This window comes from Candoia aspera, chromosome 14 (genome assembly GCF_035149785.1).
Source record: "Candoia aspera isolate rCanAsp1 chromosome 14, rCanAsp1.hap2, whole genome shotgun sequence".
NCBI lineage: Eukaryota > Metazoa > Chordata > Lepidosauria > Squamata > Boidae > Candoia > Candoia aspera.
In genome coordinates, this window is record NC_086166.1 from 2,705,271 (window position 1) to 2,721,251 (window position 15,981).

Here is a 15,981-nt window from a genome sequence, read left to right on the forward strand (position 1 = left end):
GATCTTTGCTTTCTTTTGTTTTTAGTCTCAACTCTTTAGACATTTACTTAATTAAATATAGATTATGGCTCTGGGACTAGGGGATTATTATTTATTCATGAACGATTTAGATTGTAAAGCCTGCATAGTTTATTTTTATGTCTGGTTTGGGGACTGTTGGAATAACCCTAGATGAAATCTCTTCCCATCAATCACAAATTGACTAAGGGGCTTGCTTAGATCTGTTCCATCAGCCCATCCTTGATCTTTTTAGATGGAAAAACAGTCCAATTTTACTTTTCAGGATTCCCACAATAATTCATATCCGGTGTGCACAAAGCACTTGTCCCCTTAGCATTTAATGCTTTAATGTTGGCTTGCTGTTTTAATCTCTGTTGCCATATTTTCCTGTTGCTGCATTGCCTTGTTGCAACACTCAGACAAAATATATTGAAGCCCAGGCTTATGGTATGAATGAAGTCCCAACAGGTGGCTGGTTTTATCTGGGCTCAAAAGCTATACAAAGCCAGATCCAGTTCAAACTTCAATGGGGAACCTCAAGGATGCAGGTGGGGCTGGAGGGTTGGGGAAAAAAAACACGAATCAATGCCAAACAATTCTCACATCATTTTTGAAAACACTACATGGATGTGTCCATTAAGGTACCAGGAGCTGACCTTGACTTGAAGAAGGTGTTTCCTTTACTTTCCATCAAGCATCTTCTCCTGTCATTACAGTGTTAGCAGATTTCGTTTGCTTCCCCAAAACTTTTTTTCTGGACTCATCCCTGTGACCCATAATATTCTGCTCCAAGTGGGGTTTAGGGGAAGAACCAAAGGAGGCACACTCTGGACAGCTTCAAATACAACCAAACGGATCAGACAAGAGACAGTAATGCTGCAGGAGAAGGCCAGAACCAAGTAAAGAGAAGCAGGGCCATGGAAAGCTCCAAGTGAAACTTGGTGGACTTTGGGCTCATACAGGCTTCAGCAAAAGTCCCAGATTGGTTGAGAACTTGGTACTGCTAAATTTGGTGCTAGAATTCCATCTCCTGCACTTCTGAAGAACCTTAGAGAGACCCGTTCCTCATGCAGTGACTCCTGTGATGCTGTGGTGGAGACCCTGGTTCTGCCAAAGGCTGGAATTCTTGGCATTCAACAAGAAAAGCAGAGCTTTTTTCAATCTGTGGAGCACAATCTTTGTGCTGCACAAAGGTTTTTCCACGGCATGAGATCTTCTAAGAATAATTCCCATGCTCAACCTTCCTTTCCTTACTCATTGGGGGAGGGGGTTCCCAAGAATGAAAATGGCAATTAAGTGTAATTGGAAGAGGGAGATACCCTGCTGGTGTCCTTTCTTTATGACAAGGTGGAACGACTGAAGAGGTGTTTTGTGTGCCTGTTTGCCAATTGTATAAGTGCAACAGGAAAATGCCTCTAAGTTCCCCCCCCCCACTCCACATCAAGGCAGATGGCACTCTCCAGCTTTGCCATGGCCCCAATGCCTCAATTAGCAGCTGAGATGCCCAGCTGGTGAGCTGGTGCCTGTGCTCTATTCTGGGAGAGCTTCTGAAGGGGGATTCACACAGTCTTAGCAGGAGACAGGAAGAGGCATAACTAAAGGTCAAACAACATGTTCAGTTACACATATGCTTTCAAGAATACATGCTAGGAAATACACTTTTTTTCTCTGAACACAATGCTAACGCGGGTCCCTGATGTGTATCAAGATCATGGCGATGGGGAAAAGGAGGTAGCTTTTTCTTCTCAAGGTCGTGTCCTGCTGAAACTCCTCCTAAAGCTGTTGCTTCTTGATGCTTTCTTGACATCCTGCAGAATATCATACACAGAATGTTCCTTCAGAATGTGTGTCAGGTGCCCCCCTCATGTCATGTTTTCTCTACACTGAAGAGTCCCACATCTTTGGGTTGTCTGTCGCGATACCTTTCCAGGCTCCGCACATTTCCTTTTTTGGGGATGTGGTGGCCAGAAGATCCTACCATTTCCCTACCGAATCTCCAGATGCCCCCTCTCATCAAGAGCCGTCCTGGTTGGTGGCCCTAAGTCCTTCAGGTCTCCCAGATGACTGGATTGTAATCGAGAAGGAATTTTAGCTAAAGCTCAGAGTGAAGAGGGAACATTGTCTTGCCCGGCCACATCAGTCAGGGGGCCTAGTTGTATTTATAGATCCATATCACGACTCACACCAGGGAGTGAGACTTTAATTTACTAAAAGCCTTGAGTTCTACTGGCCTACTACAGTATCACAGCAGACAATTATGCTTCAACTCTACTGGGACCCATTATCATCTCACTCACACTCACAGCTTCTGTTCCATCTGATGTGGCTCATTTTTCTCTGCCCTTGCTCTTCTGGTGGTGAAGCAAGCAAATGAGTCAGGGGATGCTAATCTCTTCTTCCTCAGATATCCTTGGATCCCGTGAGTTTCACCTGGCTCTTCTGCCAGATCCAGACCCAATGTCCTTGTGCCTGGAATGCCAGAGTTTTTCCCTCCCCTTCATAAATTTGTTTGTGAGCTTATCAAGGATGGTGTCCAGCTTCTTTTAGAAAACACTGGAAGTGGAATCAGGCACTGGGAAGGGTTTAAGGACACAGGGCTGATAAGTAACTCTGTTGCAAAACCTGATTAAACTATAATGAAAGAATCCCAGCAATTGCTACACTTTTAAGGCAATTCCTTTTGATACTGAAAGCAGGGTACATACCCTTGTACTCTTGTGGGTTCCATCACGTTGTAATGAGATCATCAGGAGTGAGACAGAGACCTCCTCCAGTGCCTTCTTCTGCTTTTTTCTGAACCTTTTTGGTGGACTCTCAAATTTTGGAGCTAACGGTTGGATTCTCTGAGACAGATAGGCAATGGCATCTCAAGGTAGTATCCAAGGCACCTGTAATGGGCAGTAGGAATAACCTTGAGGAACAGGAGGAAGAGCTGCAACCAAGACAACAATCAGATAAAAGAAATTTGAGCCCAAGGCAGAACTGTAATTTGAGAAAGCGTCTCAGACCTGACCTCCCTAGTTTTCTTGTAGATAAAGGCAGGGAGGGAGGAAGCATATTCAGACTTGCAAGATTCTGTTACTGTAAAAGTAGTATTAGCATGCATAACTTTGATTTCCTAGTCTGGTCTACCTTGGAGAGCTGACCAGACTCCATGGGATCTGAGATCTCCTTAGAGACCATTCTGGGAAGCACCATAGCTGGGTAGTTTCCTGAAACACCATTTGTTTGCCCTGTCTAAACAGCCACCTGACATCATCCATGGAGTGAGATCAGTGTTTCAATCTCCTATTCTCTCAGCAATAAACAAGCAATAAACCACAGTGGCATTCCCAGCCACTGAGGTTTTCCAGATATCTCAGATGATGCCTGGCACAAGCCATGCCATTTGGCAGAGGGTCCTATCCACTTCTGCCTGAGTCCTTGGTGGTCCAGAAGTGGAAGCATAAAAAGGGTGATGTGGGGAGGAATGTAGCTGGTGAAGCCTCAGGCAGATTTTGATAGCATCTCTGCCTTCTAATTAGACAAAGAAAAAATGACAATGTAGTAGGCAGAGAGGTCCAGCATCTGGAGAGACTTTCTGGGAGTGGGGTGAGGAGATATCTGGAGATCAATTTCTGGGAAGCCCATAAGCAAATTCTGTGGACCAAGTGTTTTCCAGTACAGTAGCAAATAATTTTCAGAACCTAGGAATTCCACATGACCAGAAAATCTAGTCTGGTCATTAGACCCCACTTCAGCTAGAACCCTTTTTTTCATGCACATGATGCAAAGCTGTCCTTTTCCATGCGCAAAAGAGCCAGGCAAGTTGTATGACTGGGTTACGCGCAGAGAAGTTCTCTCCCACCAGGTTGAGTATCCAGGATGGCGGCATGACAGGAATGTTGAAGTCTGTGCTTAGGTGAACCTTGACCAAAAAGCTGAAGAAAGCAACAAAAATTCAGCAGAGGATTGAGGAAAATTGGGGAGAGAGGAAAACCCATCAGCATGCCCATAAAAATCACAGCTTTGCATGTGGATGCTCCCAATTTGTTTTCTGATGCCCAAGCCGCAAATCCCAGCCCCAGATCTTTTCTAGAACGCCTGGAAAATTTGAGAAGCTCCACTGAGGACAATTGGAGAAGGCCTCTGTAACCCTCCGTCCCACGCTGACCTTTCTCTCTGAGAGCACTGGAAAGTTAAACCTTTGAAGGAACTAATTTGAGACAGAATATTGGCAGCATAAAAACTAATTTGAAGCCCTCTCTCTAGGATGCTTATGCAAACAAGGTGTAGCTCCCATTGATCTTCTGAGTGGAACAAAGCCGTAAGGGGGGGAGGCATCCATGGGCCTAATCTTCCCCCAACCAATGTTGCAGGAAGATGTTTCTGTGCTACCCAGCAACCATGGATCTGTCTTTCTCTGCACTCACAGCTCATGTATTACGATGCAGCCCTTCCTAATCTTGCAATGCCTCACTGAAGGGGTGGGTGGGCGAGAGACAGATCAACCCAAACTACAAAACAAAGCATTCTGGACTCTTCCTCCCCATGTCCTTGGTGGGGAGAGGTTGGCCAATCAAGAAGGAGGCCACCACCAAATGATTGAAGCCACCATGTTGAGTTTTTTGACCTCCCCCAGGGATGCTGCTGGGCTTGAAGAATCTGGTTGGCAAGGAAGTTTAAAAGTGGGGGAGGCAGAAAAGTTTCCCAAGGGGAAGAGGAGTCAGCAGGAGGATGAAAGTCAGAAGAAGCTGTCTTGGAGCCCACTGAGAAAGTATCAGCCTTCCCAGGTGTACCAGACAGGAAACACAACCAGATGAGCTAATCCTACTTTATTGTAAGGCTACATTAACAGAATCTTGCAGGTCTAAAGGTACAAATCTCCTGCTGCCTTTTTTGCAGCCCAAGAAATTAGGGAGGGTCCCTTCTGAGCCTCTTTCTCCTCCCATTATGCAGCTGTGGGCTATTCCCTCTCTTATCTAACCATTCCCTAGGCAGCATCTTTTTACCCCCTCTCCCAAGGTCTTTCCCACATACCATTACAGAAGGGCATAGGGGGGGACTTGGCTGTACTCTCACATTCTGCCCTTTCTCCCTCCATCCTATCCTACAGAATCCAGGAAGGCAGGCAGTCCATCATTCTCCGGATGTATGATGCTTTGTTTTGTTCTGTTGTGGCCTCTACCACCTTCCCCATTCCCCTGCAAAGGTTTTAGCTTAATTTTACCCGAGGAATGTCTCATCCTCATGTTTGCATCTTCCCCTAAAGCGATGCCTTTGTTACCAGCCCTAAAAAAAAAAAGATGAAGAAAAACCTTGCATCCCGTTTTGTCTTCTCCATTAATTACCCGCCCTCTGAGCCTCATCTGCTGTTCAAATAGCTCAAACATGCCCACCAAAGCACCATTTTGCCATTATCTGAGAGGAAGGACCAGGACAATCAGGTATGAAAAACAGCCTTGTTGAGCACAGGTGTTATGAAGCAGGCACAGATGTTATACACTTTTCAATTAAAAAGTCCTAAATTAAAGAGGGAAAGAAAAGAGACAATCAGACAAGCTTCAACAACTTGCTGAACACAAAAAGGGACCTGTGATTGTTAGGAGCATGCTGGCTGGGCAGTTCTCACCGTGTGGAGCTCCAAAATGGTTATTAAAACTGAGATGTGGTGGCTTATCTAGGGGGGCTTTGCATGGATGAGGGGTGGATCTGGCTTAGGGACAAGAAATGCCTTGGCACGCGGCTCAGCTGCAACAGCTCCTGAGCAACCTGTCACTGAGCAGGCTGGCTGGGCCTGCTGAGAATTGTGGTGGTGGTTTATCTGGAGCAGCCCTCCTCAACCTTTTGACCCTGGAGGAACCCTTGAAATATCTTCTAGGCCTCAGGGAGCCCCTGCACATTCAGGCTCAAATATAAGCCAGAAGTTACAAAATTATTATATTCGTTTCATGGGTAGGTCTGTATAGATGCCCTAACGGTGTTCTTAAACTTAAAATAAAGAATGAAACTTACCTCTTGAATGTGGAGTTGCTTGAATTTGAAGTAATTTTTTAAATAAATCGTGATCTCCCAGGGAACCCCTAGGGACCTCTCGCAGAACCCGAGGGTGCCATGGAACCCTGGTTGAGAAACCCTGACCTGGAGGGTTCCTTCGTTCTTGCCTAGGCAGGCACCATGTTGTATCTTCTTGAAAACCAGGTGGTTGTGTTGTATACTTCGCAGAGGAGAATCTCTTGAAAATGTTCTGAGTTTGCCAGGCTCTTCAGGACTGAACCCTAACTTGGTCACATATCATAGTTTTCCGGTATTAAGAGACAGGACATTTTTGAACATCAATGGCTGGGAAGCAAAAATGGAAGGTCACCAACAAGCTTCCCAGGACATTGAGTTGGCCACTGTGGGAACAAAATGTTGATGTTAGACCAGATGGGTGTCTAGTCTGATTTTGGGCTTGTTTTTCAGCTACTGAGTCCAGCACATTTCTGGTTAGAAACAGGCAGCAAAACAAGTTCCTTAGTCTTTGGAAGTGATCAACATTTATCACCGAGCACTATGATTTGAAAGCAATTGCTACTGAGACAAAATGCGGCTGCTAACTTGCTCACCAAATTAAATGCCTGGGAGCCATCTGTCCTGACCCGACCGCTTGGTAATGAAGGGCCCTCATTTTGGACTGCTGGAGCACCAGAATGTTCCTGACATGCCATCCTTCCCACCCAGCCCTTCTCCAGCCACCCAGATACCAAGAAAAAGGAGAGAGAAGGAAGGCATTTAGCTGAAGGTTAATGCAGATGGCTGGAAAGGGAGAACTAAGATCTGCTGGACAACATGGAGAAAGGGGCATGCTTTGACTTAGAAAGGGAATGGAAAGATTTGGATATACAACATTGACATGTACCTGGCATCAAATAAGCTAACTTATTTCATAACACAGGACAACGCAAGGTATCATAGGTTTTATTTTATTGTGCCTTCGAGTCATTGTTGATTCTGGGTAACTACTTGCAGTTTTCTTGGCAAGGTTTCAGAAGTGGTTGGCCCCTGCCTTCTTCCTAGGGCTGAGAGAGAGGGACTTGCCCAAGGCCACCCAGCTGGTTAGGTGGCCAAGGCAGGACTAGAACTCAGGTCTCTCTGCTCCTGCTCCTGCTCCTGGTCCTGGTCCAGCACCGTCACCACTAGATAAGACTGACTCTGACATTGTCTTTGAATCATACTTGACTCCTGATGACCAACATGGACCAGTCCCTGCAGTTTTCTTGCTAAGATTTTTGGAAGTGGTTGGCCCTTGCCTTCTCCTTCTTCCTAGGGCTGAGTGATAGGGACTGGCCCAAGGTCACCCAGATGGCTTTGTGCCTAAGGCAGACTAGAACTCACAGTCTCCTGGTTTCCAGCCTGGTACCTTAGCCTTCCCAAATTTGGGCACTCTTCAGATATGTGAACTTCATCTCCCAGAATCCTCAGCTGTTACCATTCAAGCTGGGGAATTCTGGGAATTGATCCAAACATCTGAAGTTACCCAGACTGGAGAAGGCTGTTTTAGCTGCTGAAGGATCCAAACTTATCCCAGTCCAAAGGATCTAAAGAGGCTGGAAAAACTGGGAAATTGCTACCCAGCAGTAAATCCTCAGTTAAATCAATGGTCTGATTGTTGATAAGGCTGCTCCCCATCCCGCAGGGCTAACCCCTACCCTGGATTTTCTGCTTTCATTAAACAAAGGAATTAGGCTTCCAGACCTTTTTTAAAAAGTTACATGGAAAAACAGTAAGGTTCCTGGTTAATGGGTCGATAAATTGTAAATCAGTTGCCAAGTTGAGTCCTGGGCATTGAGGACAAATGCGTTCGAGGTAAATGATAGGCACTTAGCCAATGGAGGTTTTGTTTTTTAAGTTTAATCAAGTGCAATTTTATATTATCCAATTCAAACCTTAATGGACTGAATAACTTGAAATGTGTTAAAACACTTCTCATATTTGGATGGTTCCACATTTCAGCACTGGCTAACAATGCCTCTCTCACCCCAAAGCATACACATTAGACTTTTCCTGAATTTCAGCATCTCTAGCTAGGGGCCTTATCCCAAGGGATCACAGAGGACTAGTAAGATGCTGCTCAGTTTTTGCACCTTCCTGACTTCTGCGGCAGCGCAACAAAGCAGATGCTACGTTATTCTCAGAGATTTTTCTCCCTAGAGTCATTTTGTTTAGCGGAGATGTAAATTAAAACAGCAAAAAGAGAAAATTGCCTACACCACCCTTCTTCTCAGCCCTCCTCAAGGCCTCTCCAGATTTCTCCACCCATTTTCTAGATAGGACTAACCTGGTTCGTCACTACCATGGCTTGCATAACTGACAGATGTAGAACCCAGCTAACAATGTTGTTTTGTTTTGTTTTGTTTTGTTTTGTGGGAGGGCACATTTAGCTGGGCATTTAATTTGTGCCCAGCAGTGCTGTGTGAGAAAAGGAGCTGACTCTTACCCACTGTAATGGTATGTGGGAAAGACCTTGGGAAACTGGGCAAAGAGATGCTGCCAAGGGGATGGTCAGATAAGAGACAGCATAGCCCGCAGCTGGATAGTGGGTGGAGAAAGAGGCTCAGAAGGGACTCTCCCTTGTTTCTTGGATTATAAAGAAGACCGTGGGGGGGGGGATTGTACTTTCAGACTTGCAAGGTTGATGTCAGCCTTATGAGGTAGACCAGACAGGAAACATGACCAGATGAGCTAAGTCTACTTTATTGTAAAGCTACATTAACAGAATCTTCGAAGTCTGAAAGTACAAATCTCCTGCCGTCTTCTTTACAGCCCGAGAAACTAGGGAAGGTCCCTTCTGAGCCTCTTTCTCCTCCCATTATGCAGCTGCAGGCTATGCTGTCTCTTACCTGGCCAGTCCCTTGGCAGCGTCCCTTTGCCCCGTGTCTCCAGGTCTTTCCCACATACCATTACACCCCCGTTCAATCAGACATGATTCTGCTGAGTCAGCCCAGCGAGGAACTTGGCCTCCTGACAGAACTGCAGTTTGCTTGCTTGCTGAGATCATGCCAAGTTTTTAGAGATAAATGCAAAGTGAACAGGACAGTTTTAAATAAGGGATGGCTTCTGGAACTTAAGTGTAATTATCATCTCTGCATGGCAAGGCCAGATTAGCTATTATGCTAAGTACACTCTATCAGGAACATCCAACTGAGACCATGCAAGGCTTCTGCTCATTGGGCTGGGTGTCTTCCTTGCAAACGATCTGCCTTGTCTAGTCTTCGGTAGTGGCCAAATGTTAATGGGTGTTAAGTAGAGCCAGATTAATAGGGGATGACTCTGGATTCTGTCCTTCACTGAGAGGTGAACATATCTTTTCTCCTTTGTCAGTATTAAAGTCCTTGGGCAGAACTGGATTTTTCTCCTGTATGCTGGTGGGCCTCCAGCAGGTCCTTCAAATGCTGGGTGCTTGATCACAGGAGCCGATGTGAGAAACTGGCCCTATCAAAAACAGGTACCACCGGCTTCTGCACAGCTGGGGATGGTCCTATCTTTGGGCTCTGTTCCTGGAACCCAGCACCATTACCACCACCTTGGTGAGGTCTGAATAGCATCCAAAGGTTCTTACAACAGGCTCCCTGGGGTCCTGAATGGGAGGGTTTCCATTAGTGGGACAGTCCATAGCATCCTTTGCTTTACTTTTTCATTTGGTATGAGCAAGCAGAACACTCTGCCGTTCTCCACCCCAGTAGAGAGACCTCATATGGATGTGGCTCCTGCCCGCTGTCTGGGGTTGTCCACCAACCAGGATCAAAATGAAGCTCACCCAACCCCAAATAGCCCCCCATCTTGCATGTGGTTCAAAGACACATTGCTTTGCACTGTGTGAACTGTCTCTTACCTACAAAGAACAGGGAACCAATTGATTCTCTTTCGGCCCCGATTCAACAAACCACTTAAGCACACCCGTCAAGGTTGCAATAGCATTCTAGTCATCATCTGAGGAGCCCCTTCCCCTCATAAATGTGGGATTCTCTTTCTCACCTGGCAGTGAAACATATGAGGTGCTTGGCCAGCAGTAGATGGGTGGCAAACCTACTTTCCTTCTTGGCAGCATCTCTCAAACCTTTGGGCAAGGAAATAAGACTGCACAGATGTCGACTGTGTAGTTTGCCTCAAAGAAGTTGGTGAGGGCAATGGAGAAAGTGATGAGGAATCGCTGTTTTTGCCCTCTCATAAGATCGAAACCTAATTTGGAGAGGGATCACCCAACAAACATGAATACTGGGAATAATCCTACAGGAAGAGTGGAACGAGAGGTCCCTGACGCACAAGATGCAGTGATGGCCACCAGCTTGGGTGGCTGTAAATGAGGAGTAGGCACATTAATGTGAGATGGGATGTGCAATGTCTGCTATTCGTAATGGATGTGTGTTAGTCCAGGATTGAGGAACCTGAGCTGGTGGGCGCTGCTACTTTCCTGAGGACCAAAACATTGTCCAAGAAGGACAGTTCTTGCAGTGTGTATATGCTGAGATGGCCGGACTATATCTGAAACAAATTTGTGGTTACGATAACATGGCTCATTTGATTTTGGCTCAGTGCTTTGTGTTAACCCAGACATTGTAGTTCATAAACCCTGGGTTATGGTTTGGTGTGGTGCGTGAAACCAATCAATTATGGCTTGTTGACCCATAGCAGAGCACAGTGCGTGAAGGCGCATCTCCACCAAATGGCTTTATCCTAATGACCTGGATCGCAGCCTCCCCTATTTTATTGCTGTGGTTGTCAAAAAACTCAAGAACACTGTCCACACTGTCCAGTGATTGACCGGTAGACCAAATTTATAAAACCTCCTTCCTTCTTTTGCTGCACTGAAAAAAACTGAAACTGAATACCTTAAACACAAATAGTAAAAACATCTACTTTTTAAGTTACATTACTGACTTCCAACTTTCCCCCCCACGTTTTCCCTATACTCAATAGGACAGAACCTTTACATTAGTCTGCTAGAGTTATTTTTCCACTTCTCACCAAACATTTGTTCTGAACACCACCCTGTCCATCCAATCAGAACAGCAGCCCACACCGACTCATCCCCAATTCCCACCCGCATCAGATGGCTGAGGAGGGGAAGAATGCTTTGAGGCCAATCTGGTCCTTCTCTTGAGCAGCAGGAACCATTATGCAAATCCAGAAGGGAAAGGAAGTTTAAAAGTCTGGAACCTCCATATTTCTTGATTTCATTAACATCAGCGCAAGTGGGAGAGTTAATGTGATAAAATGAACTCATTCTGATGCTTATCCAAACAGTTCTTCTCTAAATTAACAAGATCGCTGAGTTCCAACAGTTGCTTTAGGAATAATGGTGCTTTTTAGGGAATGAATGATGGAGTTGTCAAGGAACAGGGATGGGTGTCTAATAGTGGAGGTTAGCCCTAGAAAAAGAGGCAAGTAGGGGCTATCAAGATGATCAAGGGTTTAGAATGATCTCGAACGAGGATATGGCATAGGACTTTGGACTTAGTTAGCCTTAAAAAATGGCTCCTAGAGAAGGATGGAGATACGCAAAAAGTGGACAGGAGTGCAAGTCCCACTTTCAGATTGCTAGAACTTAACAGGGTCATCATATGAAGCTAAAACTAAGATGTGCCCCAAGCATTTGGAGACTTCCAAAATTGTTACCAGATTGTGGCATTATGGCAGGAAGGAGTAAACTGTTAGCTCCATGAGAGATGAACAAACATATTAACTATACTTTCATTTTACTCACACGTAAATGAGTCCAAATGTTCCCACAGTGCATAGGAACAGTGCAGCCGTATACATTGACCCAATCAACTAACACTGGGGGCTTAAAACTTAGCCCTAAATTGGTCATGCAGTAAGTTAAATTAATTCTACATACTTAATTGTGATGTCAGAATATCCAAACCCGATCATGTGACTTGCTTACCTACTTAGTCCTCCAAGAAATAAAGATGGAAAGATAGAGGGACTGAAACAGCAAGCTTCTTCATGACAGAACTTAGGTCATAGAGTAGGAATTCAAAGTTTCTCTTTCAAGGGACACCCTAAGAATTAATATTGCCACAAGGGAGGAACATTTCTATGGGAGAGACTGGTGTCTTCCTGAGCCAGCAGGATGTTATGACCCCCTGCTGATGCTGTTACTGCTTGTATCTAGCATTTAGAGGCAGATTATCTGAGCCTCAGGGCATGCAAACTACTGGATTTATCCCCAAACGAATCAGTCAAAATATGATTGACCTCCCCTTGAAGGTGTCAGCCATCAGCAAACTTCCCCCTCCATTTTAACAAGTTGGAGTATTTTAATTACCGTCAGTGCTATGGGGTGGCACCTGATTGCAAAGCCAAACTTGCCTACCCCAAGCTTCTAGCCCTTAAATCATTGTTCCTTCTGTAGTTCACAAGATGGATGACCTGTCAGATCCAAGCAAGCTCAGATGCTATAAGAGAAGGAAAAACCTGCCTTCCCCAAACCCCCTGAAGCCAGGGATTTTAGGGATCAGCAAGTAGGGAGCTGTCTCAAAACAGAAAAACAGGAGGAGAAGACTCTCAAAAGACCGAGCTGTTGTATCTTGAAATTTTCCCTCCTTGATAGTTCCCGAAAGGTCATTTTTGCTCCTTTGAAAACTCGATAACGCAGCTCTTTTTCGGTGATAGCCATTGAAATGTATGGGAATTAGATTTTCTTATTTGGCTCCGGCTCTGTGAACAGGTCAGCAAAATTTCTCTGCGTTTTCCAATGTCCCACACAGATCAGAAAAGAAGTTTGATTTGCTTTTGAGCAGTTTTGCATTTCTTGGAGTTACAATTGCCCGTAACCCCTCCCACCTTTCCTTGTGGGACTTCAAGGGAGGGGGGTGTTCTGCTTAGGGCCTAAAGTTATGCTCACAAGACGCCCAAGAGTTCAGAGGAGAAGGGAAATGGAATTCTTGCCTCCAAGATCCCCATCCGATACTCCAAAACACAATAAGGGCTGAGTTGGAAATCACCAATTTCAGAGGCAATTACCTCTGGACATACAGACCTTGAAAAGTCGTTCTTGGTGGCTCTGGGTAGGATTTTGAAATTGGGCACAGAAGCCCAATTCTGGAAATTTGGATACAGGGAATTTGCTGCTTCTACGCCAGAATACATGTCTCTCCCCCCCCCCCCCCGCCCCACGATAAGAATATAAGCCCTGGAAAGGTGGGGAGTGGGCTTCCCCCTCCCTTTTCCCTTTATTGCTGCCCAGGAGAAGAGGGGTATCAGCCTTCCCAGGCAGGCCAGACGGGAAACACAACCAGATGAGCTAATTCTACTTCTACTAATAATTCTTCTAATTACTGTAAGGCTACATTAATAGAACCTTTCAAGTCTGAAAGTACAAATCTCCTGCCGTCTCTTTTTACAGCCTGAAAAGTTAGGCAGGGTCCTTTCTGAGTTTCTTTCTCTTCCTCTTATGCAGCTGTGGGCCAAGCCCTCTCTTATCTGATCATTCTCTAGGCAGCATCTCTTTGCTCTGTCTCCCAAGGTCATTCCCACATACCATTACAATGGGCAAGAAAAAGGCTGATCGTCCTTGCCAGCCTTCTGATCACTCAGCGCCTAGAAATCTTCCAGGAAAGGTTAGGAGCCTTACTAATCCATAAAGAATGGCTGTGGGTGGGATCGGGAGCCCTTTTCTTAGAACCAGATATACCCAGGAATGCATGCAAGAGCTGAGTGGAACATGAGTTAAATCCCATGCAGAGCACAGGGGTTTAGCCCAGCAGGGGGCTGAGAACTGATGAATGGAAAGGATGCATTAAGGCTTTTTAAAACAAAGCCCCCATCTTGCTGGAGCCATGAATCAGCCTTCTCCTTCCCCAGAGAGGGGAGAGCAATTCTTCTGGAAACTGACTTGCAACAGATCTCTAGCATTCAGCCCATCAGTTGTCTTGAAGCAGAAACAGGCTTTTGCTCCCTCTTCAGCTGGCTAGATCTAAATACCAACCACAACATTTATTTATTTATTTATTTATTTCTCATATTTAGCGACCGCCCATCTCCCCCAGAAGAGGGACTCTGGGCAGTTTATAATAAAATTCCCCATAAAACATAAACATTAAAATCACATAAAACAATTATAATAAAACCCAATAAATAAATAAAATCCAAGAGAAATGTAAAATCCAGGCTGGTGGGAGGACTCTAGGGTGCGAGCCATCCCCAAGAACAGTTATTCCCTTTCCCACCCCAGGCGAGACAGCAAAACCAGGTCTTCAGGGCCTTCCGGAAGGTCAGGAGAGAAGGGGCCTACCTCACCTCCGGAGGCAAGATATTCCAGAGAGTGGGGCCCACCACAGAGAAGGCCCGCTTCCTGGACCCCGCCAGATGAAATTCTCTTATGGACGGGGTCCGTAACATGCCCTCTCTGGATGATCGGGTGGGGCGGGCTGATGTAATGGGGATGAGACGGTCCCTCAGGTAACCTGGCCCCATGCCATGTAGGGCTTTAAAGGTAATAACCAACGCCTTGAATTGGACCCAGAAGCAAACTGGCACCCAGTGCAGCTTGCGCAGCAACGGTGTTATATGTGCCCACCTAGGTGCACCAAAAATAGCCTGCACGGCTGCATTTTGGACCAGCTGAAGCTTCCGTATACTCTTCAGGGGTAGCCCCACGTAGAGCGCATTGCAGTAGTCTATATGGGAGATAACCAGGGCATGAGTGACTGTTCGGAGGGCTTCACGATCCAGGAACGGGCGTAACTGGCACACAACCCGAAGTTGTGCAAAGGCCCTCCTGGCCACGACTGCCACCTGCTCTTTGAGCAGGAGTCGTGAGTCCAGGAGAACCCGCAGATTACGCACTGAGTCTGTCTGGGGCAGTGCCACCCCATCCAGAACTAAAGATGACAGTTTCCTGGAAGATGAAACCCCATCAACCCACAGCCACTCCGTCTTACCAGGGTTCAGTTGAAGCCTGTTGTTCCCCATCCAGACCCCCACAGCCCCCAGGCACCGAGAAAGGGCAGTCGCTGCATCACTTACCTCACCCATCACTGACTCGCACCCACACCCTAGCCTCCCCCCAAAGTCTTCCACCAGGAGGCTCTGGTGTGGAATCCACTGTCCTGGAGACCGTTGTTCCACCCAGGCCTGGCTGTCCATCCGGGTCTTGTCGCTCTGCCGGTCCGCCACTCCACCAGCCACTGCCGGGGCCCAGCCTCGCTGCCCGGGACCAGGGCCCAAGAAAGCCCCAGGCCCACCGCTCCTCACCACACGCCGCAGAGTTGCCATGACCACCAAGGTCTGGCCCGGCCATCCCATCCAGGGCTCGTCATTCTGCCGGCTCACCACTCCGCCGACCGCTGTCAGCACAGCCTCGCTGCCGAGGCCCAGGGGCCAGGGGCCAGAAAGGCACCAGGCCCGCTGTTCCTCGCTGCAAGCCGCAATCGTCATGAGCCCGAGCCGCCGAGGCTCATCCGGAACCACGGAGACACTCAGGCCACACCTCTCCGCCACTGAGGCCGTCGTGTCGCCCAGCTCCGGCCCGTTCAGCTCGCCGCAGCAGCCCTCAGGCCACAGAGTCCCCCGGGACCTCCCGCCGCCCGCCGCAGCCCCCCGCTCACCGCCAGTCCAGGTATTAAAGTCCAGGCTGGGAAGACCGACGAATCTAAGCCCAGGCTATTTAAATTAAGCCCAGGCGATTCTTCTGTTTCTATTCTTACTTCCAGAAAATGGAAGTGAGAATAGAAACGGAAGCGCTCTGCTTCTCTTTGCCCATGTCAAGTCCTTTTCTTTTTTTCGACGGGTAAGTTGAAGTTGCTTAAGAGTAAGAAGCACATACTTTGGAGTGAGCCCGTAAAGGATGACTTTGTATACCGTATTTCAAACCCAGAGAGCGACTGTGCAAGCATCGGAAGGAAGGTTTTGCAAAGGGCAGGAAGAAGCGACGGGAGGAAGGCAGGCAAAGTGGATCTCCGGTAAAGCAAGCAGGTCGAGAGGCGCTTGAGCGGTGAAGGGCGTCAGACAACG